The 18,469-nt window shown below is 38.6% G+C and overlaps 1 protein-coding gene across 1 annotated transcript in view; it reads right to left on the bottom strand.

The window, feature by feature from the left end:
- The window catches only part of GRXCR1 (glutaredoxin and cysteine rich domain containing 1), a 173,047-nt gene extending 154,578 nt beyond the window's left edge, over nt 1-18,469 (bottom strand). The window contains exon 1 of the mRNA XM_089911863.1: nt 1-18,469. This exon is cut by the window's left edge and continues 31,067 nt beyond it. The gene's annotated coding sequence lies outside the window, so the exon portion shown is untranslated.

Raw genomic sequence — 18,469 nt, 5'->3', positions numbered from 1 at the left:
CCTGGCTTACTAACCCCAGAGTGTAGTTTTTTGACAGAATATGACCTTACTGAGCTGAGCAGGGCGCATGGAAAACAGGTGGCAATAAGGAGACAGCTGCAGGGTGCTCAAGGAACTGAACTGTGACAGCCCACAGAAGCAGGGTGAGCGCCCAAGCTCTATGAGGACACCTAGAAGCAGAGGCCCCTGTGTGAGGCAAAGAGTGCACCCAGAAAAGAGAGGCAGTGGTTTATCCTATAACAGCCATCTGGCTTCGGTTGCACCAAGTCTCCAGACAGAAAGGACTTCTCAAAATAGAGCCACAAATTGAGCCCAGCCTTCTACAAATCAGCCTCACCATAACACCATCTTCCTGTGACCATAGTGTGGAAAGGGCTCCCAACACAAAGCAATGCTTCTGCTCTGACACTGACAGTCACCTGTATCAGGGGTCAGGCTCCGACGGGACAGGTCAGCCAGTCCTCACACTGCTTGTCTTTGAGGTGTCATTCCTAGAGTAGGCAATGCCATGGTGCACTCCTCTCCTAGTTTTAAAAATTCTGAAATTATAAATGCCCATGACCCAAGTCTTCAGAATGGTCAAGCATTCCCTCTTCCTGAACCACCCTCCACATACTCAGTGAAGGACTTGGCCAATGGTATTTAGCAGGCATATTTTCAAATTGTTTGCCGTGGCCATGCCCCTATACAGAGTGTCTGTTCCAGCAGCTCTACCAAGTGGGCAGAAGGTCATACGACCCTGTCCGTTGGCTGGCCCAGTCACATTACCTGGAATTAGAACACAACAGTTCTAGGAGCTTCCAGCAGAGAAGGTGGAGGAAGCAGCCCCCTGGATTCCTGGGGTTTCCAGCTCTTGCCTCCTCAAGAGGCCTGGCATAATGTCCTGCCATGTATACCTTTAGTTAAGCCACCTGTTTACTTCATGTTGCTTATAACCAACAACCCCGAGTCACTGGGGGAATTCACCAAAATTGTCTCTTCTCATTACTACAAAATACCATCCAGGCCAAAACTCCCAGGTGCTCACTTCTCTGGAACCCAAAATTCCAAACATCTTTAACTCTCTGGAGCTGATGTGTATACAGTTGGGCCTTAGGAAAATGGAGCATTTGAATGAAAATATATTGATGCTTCAAAGCCACTTGATGACTTTTCTTTATTTCCAAATGCGCGCTAGGCATTTTCAATAAAATGTGATTCTGTTACTTAAGTGTAAAACATCTAAAATAGAACTTCATTATTCCTATCCTCCTCTTTCTAATCATCTCCACTTCTGACGATAGCACTCCTCTTTTTAAAAGATTCCTTTTAAAAGGAATTCCTTCCTTTGTCTCTCTCTACATAGTCTCCAAATCCATAAGTACTGCTTGTGCTCCCTTCGAAACATACCCTAGGTCTGCCCTTTCTCCTCATTCTCAAGAGTCTTCACTTAAGCCCAAGTTCTAGTGTGAAAAGAAAACTGCACTCAGAATTGGCAGGTCTGGGTTTTTTCCAAACTTCTCTACTAACTGCCTTTGGAGCCTGTGTTTTTAAATGTAAAAAATATAAGCCAAAGAATTTGAATGGATGAGCCCAAGCACCCACCCCAACTAAAACAGTTAGGTGGATGAATGATCATTTCTTATCCAATAAATTCACTGTTTAATAAAATTCTATGTGCACTTTACCCCATCAACGTGTTTCCATACAGCTACTTTTTCTTTCCTTTCTACCTTTTCGTTTACTTTCTTTTCATTTACCTCTTTCCCTATTCTCATCTCCTACTTCTATTTTTAAAATATCTTGTTTCAGCTTTCTCCACTTTTGATTTTTATGTGCTGGCACCTGGTGAGCACATGAATAAGTTCCAATTTTAGAAGGCACAGCTGTGCTTTTATGGAAAATGGAAACGGACAAAACCCCTTTTTAACAACCTGGAGAGCGCATCTGGCTTTTTTGACTGTTGCTTTATGTTTCATTTTTCACAGGAGTACATAACATTCTCATATCAACAAAGCACCAGTGGTCCTGAGTGCAATCCCTTGTTGTAAAAGCAGGTAAAGATAAATAACCTGGCTTGTACATTTCAATATTTTATGAATGGACTCTAGCCTCAGGGAACTATTTCAGAATCAAGTCTAGGCCATAACTCAGTCAGTGATTCACTGCATATGGTTATTTAGAAGTCTGAGTTTCTTCAACTCCATCAATGATCCCTAACTGCATCACACCCCAAATCTCCTTTTGCACCTAATATTTTAATACCCCTTTTATTGTCCTGGAATAAAATACACAGTCACTATAATCCATCTATACAGAAATAATGCATTCATTCCACAGTTGCTTCTCCATAACTCTAAAGACCAACAAGTTCTGAAATTTGAAAACTTTTACCAAATTTTGGCACCTAACCTCATATGCCTGCATCCCCTGACCTGAACTAATGAGAGTAAATTTCTATTTATCCCGCCTATTATGAATATTTGCTACAGCAAAATCAATGTGTTTGGTTACAGGCGGATATCCACCAAGAGTGTCATATGCTATCAGGTGTATGTACTTCATTGGCTTCCTAAAATCTGAAAAAGACTGAAAACACTTCTGGCTAAGAGATTCAGAAAATGACTTTTGGAACTATATGTAACCTACCTTCACACAAAAACCCAATATAACACTCTAACTCTAGCATGAAGAAGAAATAAAATGATGTTAACTGATAAGAAACCACACATGCTTCATTATGTAAGCCCTTAGACCTGACATAGTGGAAGATGTGTTGAAGTGGTCTGGTGCCTGCACCAGCACATAGAAGCATCCATCACTGGTATGACAGACACACATGCAAACTGGCAGGGGGTCCTGTCAACCACTCAAACGCACAACCAACACAGTTTCATAATTTTCTGAAACAATGAATAACTTTTGAGAAATTTCCAAACAAAGCAAAATACCCTACTCTTCTCAATTTACACATCAGTTGCACTTCCTGGAAGATAAACTGCATATTAAAACTGCATAAAAAGCACCTGTGTTCACATGTCAGCTGGAGTTCATTTCCAGGCTAAGGTAATTTGAAATGTGCACAGGATATGTACACATTTGTTGCGGCAGGGCTCTCCCACACATGGCAAGGCAACTAGAATCCCTGGATCCAACTTTATTAAATGACGGTAGAGAGCCATCCCCAAATATTTAACAACCCCAAAACACTCCTTCACAATTTCCAGAATGCCTCCCATGGGGGAGTACTTCCTTTCCTAAGAACCACTGAACTAATTCATCTTCAGTTTCTCCCAAACCACACTAGTATTATGGGGATTTGGAAAATCGATGGAATAGGGACTGAATCCTAATCCAGGCCCTTCTAATACTCTAGAATTCTCAGATACCTCCCTTCCCAGCTAGTCCCATCTAAATAGGAATCCTGATCTCATGGATGTTAATTCTGTCTGTGGGCCTGCATATTACCCCGCTCCTTCCCCGAGACACTTGTACCGTTAATTTTTCAACTGTTCATTCAACCCATGTGATTGAGCAAATGTCATGTCAAACAGCAGGGATTCAAAGTTTCTAAACTCCTGCCCTCAAAGAATTTCCAGTACAGTCTGATAAGCAGTACAACAGAGATAAATGAAGTACAGAGGAATACGGAGAGAAAGGATGCTTAGTCTCCAATGTAGAAGGTCAGAGGGAGGTTCTGCAAAAAAAATTAGTAATAGTTACTGCTGTTACAATTCCCAAGAATGCTGAAGAAAAACCTTTATGCAGTAAAGTCAAATAGAAATAGAAATAATTGCTTGCACATTTAAAGAAAAAAAATTTACTCCTTTTGTTAGTTTCATCCTCAGTGGAAAGAAAAATGGATAGAGTCCCTTCATTTAAAAACATGGTTTTTTAGAACACCTGTAAATACAGGTTTATTGAATACCTATAAAATATCATATAATTCTAAAGTCATTATTTTTATTATTTTTTTCCCAAACTAGGCTTTAGATTAGAAAATCTACACAAATATTTCCTTTTCAAGAGTTCTTAACAATCCACAGATGCTTCCTGGGTTTTCCTCACTTTCTTTATAAAAAGGATATATATATATATATATATATATATACATATATACATATATATATGTAGAATAGCTACAGTTCAGAGCATGGGTATCCAAAAGCACTACCTGGGTGCTTCCCTGGTGGCACAGTGGTTAAGAATCCACCTGCCAATGCAGGGAACACGGGTTCAAGCCCTGGTCCGGGAAGATCTCACATGCCGCAGAGCAACTAAGCCCACGTGCCACACAACTACTGAAGCCCTCGTGCCTAGAGCCCATGCTCTTCAACAAGAGAAGCCACTGCAATGAGAAGCCCGCGCACAGCAACGAAGAGTAGTCCCCACTTGTTGCAACCAGAGAAAAGCCTGCACGCAGCAACGAAGACCCAACGCAGCCAAAAATAAATAAATTAATTAATTAAATAAAATAAATTTATAAAAAAATTTTTTTTCAGAAACACTATTTATCTGAAGGCATGATTTCACCACTTCTTTTGACTGTCTACTCAGTTTTAAAACAAAGTGAGAGGGCAAACAAAAAGCTCAGTGGTGGTAACTTGCTGTTCAAAAACTAGAATTCTTTAAATAGAAATGTTTCTGCAAATTCTTTTGCTATTTTGCAAATAATATCATAACTGTAACATGAAACTGAGAAGTTGCTTTTCATACTTGGAAAGTACAAAAGCATATTCCATTGTCACGGTCAATCTAGTTGGTTTAGATTGTTTACTGCCTTGAATGCCAAAATATCCTTGCTTTTACATCTGTGAACTACATTTTTCTTAATTTCTCAGAAACCAAATTTTGTCATTTTAAATTGTGAAGTCTAACTGAAAATAAGAATTCAGATACTCAGAAAGTGTAATTTGGAGTGAGAAACTCATTTTAGCTTATATTGGTGTACTTCCTACTGGATAGTCTCCATTTTGGATGTTTCATAAATAATAGATAACAATGATAAAAGTAACATTTACTAAGTATTTCCTATGTGCCAAAAAATGCTCCATACGTTACCTCTTTTAGTCTTTAAAATAAGCATATGAAATATGTAATATTGTCCCCATTTTCCTGAGAAAACTGAGGTTTGGAGACACTAAATACCTTACTCATTAAGGCAGAGCTGGGATTCAAATGCAAATCTGGTTGAACCTTGCATTCCATATTATAGACATCATGGTATCAGAACGGAAAGACCAACTCACTGATGTTCCTTTCATTCACACTTCTGGCTGAAATTGGGCTCCTGCTTCCATGTCCAGAAAATGCAAAAGCCTCCTTACCCTTAAAGTTTCATCATTCCATGACTGTAATCCCCACAGGCTCTGCACAGTAGAGAGGTTTCACTCAAATATCTCTTAAGAACCTTTTAGAAGCAACAAGTGGGAGGAAAAAAAAAAAAAGGTCCCCAGAGGGTAGTATAAACTCATGTAACCAGTGATAGATCTTTCATGAGCTGGATGTCAAAATGTCATAAAACCAAAAATTAAATACTGCACAACAATGACTCATGTTTTACAATTGTCGTAGCTGGTTTTATATGCCATCATCTCCCAACAACTATAATTTTTTTTCTGTTTCTGGGACATGGGTAACTATTTAAAGAACCTGAAAGCAGCATTTGGCTGAACCCATAATGTATAGACTCAACTGTGAGAATGGGCCGTGGGCCATGCTCACAGACTGTCAGAACTAAGAAAGAAACTTGGAGATAAAGTTGAGTTTCATCAATTTCATCAGTTTTCAAAGGAGAGAATCAGGGTGGTCACATGGATAGTTAGGGACTTCACCCAAATGAAGACTGGCTTCCAGTGGAGACAATGTTCCATTACCACTGTTCCATGCTACCAAGTCTCAATAATGCCTAAGAGATCATATTCACAATCTCGGGTTGAGTTTTAAGTTCACTTTCTTTATTGTTATGCTCTGTACATTGTTAAACATACAGCCACCTGAGGCTATAAGTATTGTTTTGGATCCTCCTTCCTATGAGTTTCTCCTGATAAGTGCTGATCACCTGCTTCTCCATTATTTTCCCTGCTATTCCACACCTGTTGGGCTCCACAGCCTCTGGCTTTACAAATTTACTTTGGCATTTATCTTCTTCCCCTCTCAAATTTCAACGTGAAGCCTTTTATGCGCTTTTATTTGGAATGACAAGAAGGAAAGTGAAGGCTGATAGAGGCCAGGGGAAAGGTTAAGACCAAAGAACAGTGTCATAATTCAGGCAGGCTCAAACAAGGGACAAGAAAACAGAGCAAGAGGAGTAATCCATAGCCAGAAGAGTATGGCAAACTCACCTTCCATTCGGATGAGTGCCTGAATTCATTGGGTGGTAGGGAAGTTGGGGCATGGCGGCAGCAGAGTCCAGGTAGGGGTCACTTTCGGTGCAAGGCTAAGGAGAGGTGGGTGAGGGGACTGGGTCAGGGCTGAGTTATCATTCTCTGGGGACAGGCGCCATCACCTGCCCAAGTAAACATGAGACAGTTTTCAGCCAGGGATGGTAAAGAGAGAGCTAGCAAAAGAGCTAGGTCAGAACTGGGCAGGTTGTCAGAGAACCATCAGAGTATGTAAGGGTTCAGGACTAAGGGCCAGTGCCAGCAGGACCTGATGCAACAAGACAGCGACAGGTAGAAACCCAGCCATGTGGAGGGGACCAACAATGCAGATCCTAAGGAAAGGCTGCAGCTCAGTGCCTCATGCGGCTAGCATTGGTTTCGTGGCTTTTGGCAGCAAAACTTGTCTTCTCTTCTACTGCTTGACAGATTGGAGTCTCCTACTTTAGTCTCTACTGTGTCAGAAAATGAGTGAGACCTCAGTTCCCAAAGCTGAGCTAGAGAAAACTGAAGCTGACCCAGGCCATGTGTAGCAAGCAGAATGACGTCAGAGGAGACAAAGAAATTGATGGTAAAGGGAAACATGAGAGCAGAACTAATATTGCAGTACTAACTACGGAAGCAGACTTGCTGTCCATTAAAAAACATCTTTGAAACTGTGGCAAAGCCTGCTCTGGGAAGTTTCCTTCTCCATGAAACAGGCACCGAAGACTAGCTTCCTGGACTCTGACCAGCTCAGGACCCACACACTCCAAGGCTGTAAAATGTAACTCCCTGTGATTCACTTTGGAATTACTCCCTGGAGTATCCAGCAGAGCCTGACACCCTGAGAGGAATATTCCCATGAAGTTTTGGAGTTACCGCCACCATCTACATAAATCTAAGTCCCTAGTCTTAAGCACCCTACAATGCTTGGGGAGCAGCAGGCTTCTTACTACATGTGCTGCGGTTCACAAGCAAAGCCAGCTTTTAAGTAGTGAAAGCCATTTTATGCCAGGATCATCTTCACTATACTTCCTCATATTACAAAGAAAGATTATAACTTTCCTAAGGAAAAGACATTAAAATAAAAATAAAATTAAAGGTGTGTTTTTAAAGCTCTCTCCCTTTTTGTTGGTAGGCACAAAAATAAAAGGCAATTTGCTGTAGTGAAGGAAAAAGATACCACTAAGAATCACATTTTTTTTTTTAGAACTTTAACAAATTCTGAAATTCTTATCTTGTACTTATTCAAATATAGGGCAGGTTTCTACACATGCTCAGAAGGTTACATTTATAGTTTCTGAGAGAACAGAAACATTTTAGGATGCTGGTTTTACAAACCAGTTGATAATAAACATCATAAGCCTTGTAACTAAAAAAGATCAACATGTGATCTGGATTTATTTTTTTTTCAATCTTTCCTGGCTGTTTTGTGCAGGCCCTGCCTGGGAGGGTTATAAGTAAGGTTCTTGTGAGGAGAATGGAAACAATTCTAGGTTTTTCAAAGGGAGGAAATTTAATTGAGGGAATTGGATACACAGATGATAGATGAGGTAAGAGAGAAAACCAGGGGTGATGAGGTAACTCAGAAATGAGTAACTGAGTATTCCATTTCTCTGTTTTTGCATATCAAAGTACCTCAAACTTCAGTAGCTCAAAACAATCTTTTTTTTTTAATCATTATCTTTCACAGTTCTAGGATCTGGGGGCGGGGGGCACTCGGTTAGGTGGCTCTCACTTGGATTCCTTCATGCAGTTATAGTCAGATGGTGGTGGAGGTTAGAGGCATCTTGAAATCTTACTTGCTCATACATGTGATAGTTGGTGCTGGCTGTTGGCTGGGACCTCAGCAAGGGCTGTTGGCTAGAACACCCACATAGAGCTTCTCCATGTGGCCTGGCCTTCCTTACAACATAACAGTCTCAGACTTCTTACTGATGGCTCAGACTTCAATGGCAAGTAATCCAAGAGAAAGGTTAGAAAATCCATCCCCTTACGACTGACACTCAAACATCACTTAGTGTCACTTCTGCCATATTCTGTTGTGATTAGTCAGTAAGTTTGGTCTAGGTATAAGGGAAGAAGACATAGGCCCCATCTCTTAGTGGGAGGAATGTCAGAGAACCTGTGAACATGTTTAAAAACCACCAGACAGAGGAAGGAGCTACCATCCCTCTGTCGGGGAGAACAGAAAGAGTTAATATTACAAGGATCAAGGACTGTGGAGTCAGAGCCATAAAGACCAGTGCTGGAGGTATGTGCTGGAATCACAAAGAGAGATGAAAGGGGAATCTAGGTCTTGCCATTCCAGGCCCAGTGACCCCACAGAAACAGTCCTAATTATTCCATCATACATATTGGCTCTTGTTGCCTGCATCTTATATAACTATGGCTGATTTGACAAAGTACTGACTGGTACACTAGTACATTGATGAGTAGATTACTGATTTTTGTTATGACAGTATTTTTCCATAAACAGCTCTAAGAAAACAGGCTATCTGCTTTGTAGAAACAAAATCTTTAGGAGTTTGATATACGGCAGCCTCTTTGATAAGTCAGGATCATTAGAAAAAGCAATTGTGCCAAATTAAAATAAACTAAGAGACATAATAACCAAATGCAATGTGTGGTCTTGACTTAGATAAATCAACTGTAAAGGACATTTTTTAGCCAATTGTGGAAATTTGAATATGATCTGGGTATTAGATGAGATAAAAATTTACTGAACAGGAAAGATGAGGATCATTGACTAAGAAAAGCAGCTTATGAAACAGGATGTACAATATTAATATGTACTAAGGTATTAATGGTGATGATCCGTAAGGGAGTGGGAATGTAATGTTTGTTTTTATTTTATTTTGCTCGTTTTGTGTTCTAATTTTCTATAATGCATCTGCATTATTTCTGTAACTATAAAAAAGTTATTCTATTAAAAACCTTTAAAAAAATTATGACATACTGGCAGGCTCACAATCACATAGAAACTGTCTCTCAGATTTACAATTTCAGAAATGCAAAGTCAGACTGAGAAACAAATTTATTTTCATGGACCCTGAATCCAGACAGAAGCCAGAGATAGAGATATGACCCCTTATGGGAATCAACATACTTTCTCTTGGATTTAAAAAGATATTAGTGATTCTGAACAAAGCACTAAGGAAAAGGAAATTAAAGAGTCTCCTTCTAAATTAATTTCCTTTCTCTTATCTCAGCACATGAAAATACCCAAGTCTCTCCATCTTAAACCAAACATGATGCTCCCCATGGTTCTATCCATGATATTCTTCTTTTTATTTTTATTTTATATATTTCTACAAAGCAGACCATCATCTATAGTGATGACTCCCAAATACATTTCTTCATTCCTGATTGCTCCCCTAAGAATAGATAAATATTTCCATTGGAATTCCCATGGGACCCTAGAATTCAACATATCTATCATTAAATTTAATCATTTTTCTTCTTGCAAAACATATTATTAATTCTACATTTCTAATCCTTATTAATGACAGTGATATCAAACATGATGGTCATCCCAAATTTCCTCCATAATCCTACCAGCCATACATATGACTAGTCATTCACAGATGCCCTGATAATCTATCTATGCAGAAAATCTATGTAGCTACTAAGGCTAACAAGTGAGTTTTCAAGGTTTCAGGATAAAACATCAATGTCTGAAAATCAACTGTATTTCTATAGCAACCATTGGAAATTGCAATTAATATATTTTTATAATAGGGTAAAAATATGAACTACTTAAGGATAAATCTGTTAAAATATGGACACTGAAAACTACAAAATATTGAAAAGAGAAATTAAGAAGATCTAACTAGATGGGGAAAAACATCATGTCTGTGGATCAGAAGACTTAATTAAGGGGGCATCATTCTAAAATGGATGTATAGATTCAAATAATTGCTATTAAAACCCCAGAAGTTCTTTTGTAGAAGTTGACAATTATAAAATTTACTTGGAAATGCAAAGGAACTAAAATAGCCAAAATAACTTTGAAAAAGAACAAATTTCTTCTGCCTTACTTAAAAATTTAGCATAAAACTATAGTAATCTAGATACAAATATTGGCTCCAAAACAGGTAGATTGATCTATGGAACAGAATAGATAGTACAGAAATATACCAATAGATATATAGTTAACTGATTTTCCACAAAGCTTCAAACACAATTCAGTGGACAGTCTTTTTAACAAACAGATATTCATATACATATATACATATACATATATATATACTTCAATTGAATTTTGCACCATATACAAATATTAACTCAGAAATGGATTACAGATATAAATGTAAAATATAATGCTATAAAATTTATAAAGCAAAGCATAAGAAAAAACTTCTGTGCTTTATGTTAGGTCAAGATTTCTTAGATAAGATATCAAAAGCACAATACATAAAATAAATATTAATAATTTGGGCTTCAACAAAATGAAAAACTTCTGTTCTCCAAAAGACACCATTAAAAGAAAAAAAAGGCCAAACCACAGACTGGGAGAAAATATTTGAAAATCTCATATCTGATAAAGGACTTTTATCCAAATACAAAGAGAACTATTAGAACATAACAGGTAAAAAACAATTAAAAATAGTAAACGGGGCTTCCCTGGTGGTGCAGTGGTTGAGAGTCCGCCTGCCGATGCAGGGGACACGAGTTCGTGCCCCGGTCTGGGAAGATCCCACATGCCGCGGAGCGGCTGGGCCCATGAGTCGTGGCGCTGAGCCTGCTCGTCCGGAACCTGTGCTCCGCAACGGGAGAGGCCACAACAGTGAGAGGCCCGCGTACCACAAAAAAAAAAAAGAGTAAATGATTTGAACATTTTGCCAAAAAAGGTTTACTAATGTCAGATAAGCACATGAACGATGCTCAGCATTATCCATCATTAAGGAAATGCAAACAAAAACCATAATGTGATACTACCACACCCACTAGAATGGCTAAACTAAAAAGACTGGTCATACCAAGCACTGGGGGGCTATGAGAATACATGCCACTGATGGGAATGTAAACTGACACTATTCTGAAAAGCCATTTGATAGTTTCTTAAGTTAAACATACACTTACTAGATAACCCAGCCATTCCAATCCTGGGTATTTACCCAAAAGAAATAAAAGTATATGTACATAAAAATACTTATAGATGGATGTTTACAGCAGCTTTATTTGTAATAGCCAAAAACTGGAAATAATCCAAATGTCCATCACTGGGTCCATGGATATAAAAACTGTGGTTCATCTATCTAGACAATGGAAAACCACTCGGCAGTAGCAAAAGAATGAACTACCGAGACATCAACAACTTGGAATGAATTTCAAAATGATTATGCTGCCACCTCTTTTTTTTTTAGTAAACATGTATATAAACCTAACGGAATAAATAATGATTTAATATTCTTATAATCTGCACACATTTATGCATTGTGATTATCTACTTGTCATCTTGTTGGAGGAGGTCATCAAGAGAACATGACTGTCAGCTGACCCATGAGCTAGACCCAGGCAACTGGAGGCTCCTCACTCCCTCCCCTGCTGGAGTCATTTCAAATACAGCCTTGAGACAGTAATATGTTGTTGAGACCATCTGGATGGTATACTTGACTGAACCCAGTTAAAACCTCTATATAAATCTTTAAGATTCTGGTGGGTGTGTATGGAGATCTACTCAACTTGGGGCTGCCCAGACAAGTTTCATATGTAAGTTCCCTTGCTTATTAAAACTGCCACCTGCCTTGGAGAAATGTCTATGTAGGTCTTCTGCCCATTTTTTGATTAGGTTTTTGGGTTTTTTGATATTAAGCTATATGAGCTGCTTGTATATTTTGAAAATTAATCCCTTGTCTGTAGCATTGTTTGCAAATATTTTCTCCCAGTCCGTAGGTTGTCTTTTCACTTTATGATTTTCTTTGCTGTACAGAAGCTTTTAAGTTTAATTAGGTCCCATTTGTTTATTTTTGCTTTTATTTCCATTGCTCTAGGAAATGGATCCAAAAATATATTGCTGTAATTTATGTCAGAGACTGTTCTATGTTTTCCTCTATAGCTAGTCTTACATTTAGGTCTTACATTTAGGTCTTTAATCCATTTTGAGCTTATTTTTGTATATGGTGTTAGAGAATGTTCTAATTTCATTCTTTTGCATGTAGCTGTTCAGTTTTCCCAGCACCACTCATTAAAGAGACTGCCTTTCTCCACTGTATATTCTTGCCTCCTTTGTTGTAGATTAATTGCCCATAAGTATGTGGGTTTACTTCTGGGCTTTCTATTTTGTTCCATTGATCTATGTGTCTGTTTTTGTGCCAGTGCCATATTGGGTTTTTTTTAGAGCAAAATGATATATCATTTTATTCTCATTAGATTGGCAAAAATTAAGAAGTCCATATTTTTTTGATTACTGTAGCTTTGTAGTATAGTCTGAAGTCAGGGAGCCTGATTCCTCCAGCTCCACTTTTCTTTCTCAAGACTGTTTTGGCTATTCAGGGTCTTTTGTGTTTCCATACAAATTAAAAAAAAATTTTTTTCTAGGCATGGAAGCAACGACAGATGAATGAATAAAGAAGACATGGTATATATACACAATGGAGTATTACTCAGCCATAAAAAAACTAAATAATGCCATTAGCAGCAACATGGATGGACCTAGATGGATGGATCATACTAGGTGAAGTAAGTCACACAGAGAAAGACAAATAGCATATGATATCACTTATATGTGGAATCTAAAAAAATATGATACCAATGAACTTATTTACAAAATAGAAATAGACCCATAGACATAGAAAACAAAATTTTTGTTACCAAAGGGGACAGCAAGGGCAGGGAGAGAGATAAATTAGGAGTTTGGGACTAACATATACATACTACTATATATAAAATAGGTAAACAACAAGGACCTACTGTATAGCACAGGGAACTATACTCAATATCTTATAATATAATGGAAAAGAATCTGAAAAAGAATATGCGTGTGTGTGTGTGTAACTGAATCACTTTGCTATACACCTGAAACCAACACAACACTGTAAGTTAACTAAACTTCAATTTAAAAAATAAATATATATGCTAATTAAAAACAAAAGCAAAAAATTGCCACCTGCCAGTCTGGAGTAGCCTGCCCCTTTCTTCAGTCTCTCCTTGCCCTCCGGGGCTGCGGGTGGAGGCAGTTTCACATTTCACCAGGGAAGCTCCTGTGGTTTTGAAACACCGCATCTAAATTTAAGTCCTAAATTTAACTGAACAGGGGACCCCACCTGCCCCAATTTCAGTAATAACTAAGCTAAACGTTTTTACATTCCAAAGCAGAACATTGCAATTCTCATTGTTTGCCATTATGAATTAATTTTAATAGATAAAACCCTTTTAGGGTTTCTTTATAATAAATAGTATTTATTGGTGAGTTAGGACATTCAAATACGTGAGCACAGCCTGTGATATGTGTTTTGGTGAACAGCAGACTCTAGCCCTGGGTTTGAGCTTCACCCAGCTCAGCAACTTTCAAGTTTCCAAAGTTTTTCACATACAGAATTTTGGTCCTCACAAAAATCCTGTATGTATGAAGGTGAATGAGGCATTAATACAGTGCTTGGCACATGGTAAACATTCCACAAATAATAGCTACTAGTAGCTATTTTCATACAAATACTTAACTTTTCAAAAGATTTTTGAGTCCTAGTTCAAATTAACACCAAGAGTTCTTGGTTTCTTTCTTGGCCTTATAGCAAAATCATCCTCATATTGTCCTGTAGATAATAATTTCCTACTTAGACATAAACCTTTATTGACTGCACTGAAGTGGTCATTTTCAGCAGTATGTAAACCCTCCCAAGGGGTTGAGATATAATCTTGATTTTCCTGTGTGATAGGGAAAGTTAAAATGCCTTCTCATTTCTGAAATTGCCAGATTCTTACTAAGTATGAACACTAGTACACACAGAAAATATTCAGAAATGTGCGGACTCCAGAAGGACAAAATTTTAAAAAAAACAACCCTTTTTAGTTATAACTGTTAGAGGTTTACACATTAATAAAAATGCTTTCCCCTGTATTTAGACTTGCTACAAAACACTATAGGCTTGGGGTATAAGACTTGGTTATGGATAGAAAGAGAGAAGACTGAACGTGTGTTCTCCTGGAGGAGGAATTAGTGATATGGCTACTTTATACCTTCTCTAGGGCAGACACCACTGAATTATATGCACCAGTAGATCTATTTACAAGCCTATTTTTTATATCAACTTGGAAGCAGGCCCCATTTCACATGAAAATCTAAATGTCAAAAGTCTAGGTAATTTTCATTCTCGACACTCCTCTAAAGTTGATTATCTTTTTTATTATAATACCACAGAGGACACTTTAGGTCAGAAATGAAGCAATATACCCACATACAGTTTATGAAATGACACTAACCTTCTATTTCTGATTCACCTTCCTTTACTGCCTCATGTTTTTTTGGTAAAGAATGCTTCCAAAGGTTCCATTTCTAATCAAAATTTTTCATATCACTACTAAGAGGCTAAATATCTTTTTTTAATTCATTGATTTATAACAGCATAGAATTTTCTTATAGCTGGTTCAGTCATGCTGAGATTTGTGGCCAAAGTTTCCGCCATCTGGAAAGGTGTTGATCGGGCCCTGAGTGTATGCAACAGTTTACATAATGTCATTATGTTCAATTTTCTTAATTTTTACTTTATCAATTCAATATTCTTTATATGTTTTTTAAAATTCTTATAATTTGTATTTGTTTGCTAAGGCTGCCATAACAACCGAAGTACTACAACCTGTGTGGCACAAACAACAGATAGTTTTTGTAGGCTTTTTTTTGTTGTTTTTGGCCATGCCGCGTGGCTTGTGGGATCTTAGTTCCCTGACTAGGGATCGAACCCATGGCCCCTGCAGTGGAAGCACGGAGTCCTAACAACTGGACCACCAGGGAATTCCCACAACAGATAGTTTCTGTCTCATAGTTCTGGAGGCTAGAAGTCTGAGATCAAGGTGTCAGCAGAGTTTATTCTTTCTAGGGGCTGTCAAGGAGCATCTGTTCCATGCCTCTCCTCTAGCTTCTGGTGGTTTGCAGTAATTTTTGGCATTCCTTGACTTGTATAAGCAGCACCCCAATCTTTGCCTTCATTGTCACATGATGTTCTCCCTGTGGGGGTATCTGTGCCCATACTTCCCCTTTTTATAAGGATACCAGTCACATTAGATTAGGGCCCACCCTAATGACTTCATCTTATCTAATTACATCTGTAATGACCTATTTCCAAATAAGGTCACATTCTCAGCTACTGGGGTCAGGACATATGAATTTTGGGGAGACACAATTAAACCCCTAGCAGACATATATATATACCTTGCTACATACGAAAGTTTTTAGCATTTCATTAGTATACTTACATTTGCTTTCTTCATGTCTGTTTTCATAAGATGAAAACAAGTTTCTTAAGACCATCAACAATATGGAACAATATAATAGTTAGATAGAAATACTAAGGTTAAATCACTTCAACCAATGGTTCAATTACAGACCCTCTAGTTTATGCTCAGCCACCCTTACCTAGCATCTTTTGGTTTTTGGTTGCTGTTTTCTAACAGTAGACATACATAGATAGACACTGCCTCCTGATAAATTTTATAAAAATGAAATAACATGTACAGCCTCTAGCTCTGTGTACAGCTCGCTGGTTTTGGTTATCAAGTTTAAACAATAACAGCTCTGTGATATGCAGCAAGTGGGACTACTTAAGCCTGTTTCACAAGTATTGACAAGCAGGGTAGCAAATAGGTTTCATTTCTCTCTTAGTGCCAGCTCTAGTCAATTGGTAAATTGAATTACTAACCAGCTTAATTGAAGATTCTAATGCCCAGGAAATAGCAGGTTACGGTAGATTCTTAATGTTTGCTATTAGCTGGGATATAAGAGGTAGTTTAGTCATCACATGACCCATCACCCTGGCTCTAAGTCACGATAAAGCACCCAAGATAATCCAAGTCCCCCAAAGACAACTGTAACCTAGATTGAGGTGTTACAATTATTCTGTCCCTCAGATCCTGCTTCCCCCTGATTTCTTGTTTATGAATTATCTTCCTGCCCCCATACTATCTAATGTCCTACTAATACTAACAATCTCTGTCCCCACTTGGTTGGCTCTTGAAAATCAGCATTGTTTGAAAATCATTCTTTGGTTTGTCTCTCTCGACTTTTGCGCCAACTATCTTCCAGGTGCTACAGTCTGGAAGTAAATTAGGTTCTGTGAGTCAAAGGCCTTTTCTTAAGATTCCAAAGGCAGAAATACAGTGAGCTCCATATTCCTGAAACTCTCAGCTGTAGCCGCTGTCAAGAAAAGTCATGGAAATATAAGATCGTTCTTCCTACACCAGCATTCCAGTGTCCATTCTTTGGTTCCATGAATTGAGAGGCGGGTTTGGTGAGAGCGGGGGTTCTTGCTTCCAGCAAGGCTGCATTAGAGGCCTCAGACTCAGTGGCTTGCCTAGTGGGACAGTGATGCAGTCTTCCTAAAGATGTTTCTGGAAACCCAACCTAGCACACTTCCTTAAGCCTAATTATATTTAAAGCACCAATTTTGGGGAAGTAAACTTCTTTCTGCCTCAGACACATAGAGGGTTATTCATAATTAACAGTAGATTTAAATGAATATGAGGGATGGGGCAGAGTCATGAAAAGTTTATGGCAATTTCAAACTGAGCATTAGGCATTAGACTTTGGACATCTTTATTATTTTCTTTGGATTAATTCCTTGTGGGATTTTTCATTGGATACTTTACACCAGGTAAAATCCCAGCCACATGCAATCTCACCCCTCCTTTCTAGATTGTTTCTGACTTTCCAAATTCTCCCTAATTGCAGAGAAACTCACTCTCCTCATTTCCCAACCCAAACCTAGTTCTCAGGCCCATTTGGTATATCCAAACCGACCAGCATGCACAGCAACTCAAAATAATTTCTGTAACAGGAACCACTCTCTTATATGGCAGTGGTGCTTATACACAACTTTTTCATTCATTAGATAACAGTAGTTGATATGGAAGCCAACGGAACAAGAGCTGATATGTCACATGAGAAGTTTAAGGTGTGACCATATGGTGTTATCAGAGAATATCAAAGTTCCTCCATCACATGACATAACAATAGCATTATGTTCTTCCCAAAGCGGTACCACTGGGAGCAGAATGAAAAGCCAAGTCAGTATCCAACAGCCTGTTTGCTCTCTCTCCCTCTCATCTCCAGCCCTCAGCTATGGAAATCGATCCTGCCTGGGCACTTCCAATATGAATATACAAGTCTTTTTTTCAATCCAATGTTGTTTTTCCCAGTGGTTATTTCAACGGTTATGTTTCTTTCTATCTGTTCCTTTTTCGCCATTCTAGAATCTCTATTCTCCATATTTCAGAACTCCTGATGCTGCCTCCAAATCTTGCAGCTTCTTCCCCGTGATTTCATTCTCTTTGTATTTTTGCTGTTTTACAATGTGTCTTCTACTTGACCCTCCAGGGTGGTCTCTATAGTGACTAATCTTTCCTCAATTCATACACTCAGTTTTTTGGGGGTTTTTTTGCGGTATGCGGGCCTCTCACTGCTGTGGCCTCTCCCGTTGCGGAGCACAGGCTCCGGACGCGCAGGCTCAGCGGCCATGGCTCACGGGCCCAGCTGCTCCGCGGCATGTGGGATATTCCCGGACCAGGGCACGAACCCGTGTCCCCTGCATCGGCAGGCGGACTCTCAACCACTGCCTCACCAGGGAAGCCCCATACACTCAGTTTTTAAATTTAAAAATTATCAGATTTTTAAGTTTCAGAAAGTCTTATAAAGCTATAATAGAATCTCTTCGAGCCTTCTTTTAAAACCTTTTGTTGTGGTTATTCTAACCATCATCTGTCTCCTCTAACAGTTTTATTACTATACTAGAAGCTTTCCTATTCTTTTTATCCATTATGTTTCTCTTTCTCTCTCTCTCTCTACCTCTCTCTCTCTCTCTCACTGTCTCTCTCTCTCTCTCCTTGTTCTATCTCAAAGACACTGCTGCTGGGTCCCCTTAGATTGTGATGATTTCCTTAGCATACCCATGAGTTTATTTACATAACAAGCTACT

The sequence above is a fragment of the Delphinapterus leucas genome, chromosome 5 (assembly GCF_059928025.1).
Source record: "Delphinapterus leucas isolate spDelLeu-1000000601 "Yukka" chromosome 5, BTC_Dleu_Yukka2, whole genome shotgun sequence".
Taxonomy (NCBI): domain Eukaryota; kingdom Metazoa; phylum Chordata; class Mammalia; order Artiodactyla; family Monodontidae; genus Delphinapterus; species Delphinapterus leucas.
The sequence above is the reverse complement of the archived record's forward strand: the minus strand, read 5'-3'. Positions and strand labels throughout refer to the sequence as shown.